Here is a 327-nt window from a genome sequence, read left to right as displayed (position 1 = left end):
AAGGTACGTCACATACCTCGAATTAGAATTTATAATCCGTTCTTAAAAGGCCCTTTTCCATAACCAATACATATTCATTCAAATAACTTATGGCAGTATCTCCACTACCTGTTTCCAAGGTTGCTTTTCCGACCCCCGTAAAAAAAACCATTCATATGACTTAAATTACCTCAGTCTAACCTTTATCTCTTTTTAAGTAGGTCTTTCACCTCGTAAATAATAATTTAAAGCGTCTGTAGTTGTATCAGATCCACCCAATGTACTTCCTTCAAATTATTGGCGAGCGTTACCATAAAAAAAAAACACGCTCGCAAATATTCATTCTTT

The 327-nt window shown here is 34.9% G+C and overlaps 1 protein-coding gene across 1 annotated transcript in view; it reads left to right on the top strand.

Moving 5' to 3' along the window:
* The window catches only part of LOC119591921 (ras-related protein Rab-23-like), a gene marked incomplete in the record, with an annotated part of 62,269 nt that overhangs the window by 47,991 nt on the left and 13,951 nt on the right, over window positions 1–327 (top strand).

Source organism: Penaeus monodon, chromosome 29 (assembly GCF_015228065.2).
Source record: "Penaeus monodon isolate SGIC_2016 chromosome 29, NSTDA_Pmon_1, whole genome shotgun sequence".
Lineage (NCBI taxonomy): Eukaryota > Metazoa > Arthropoda > Malacostraca > Decapoda > Penaeidae > Penaeus > Penaeus monodon.
The sequence above is the reverse complement of the archived record's forward strand: the minus strand, read 5'-3'. Positions and strand labels throughout refer to the sequence as shown.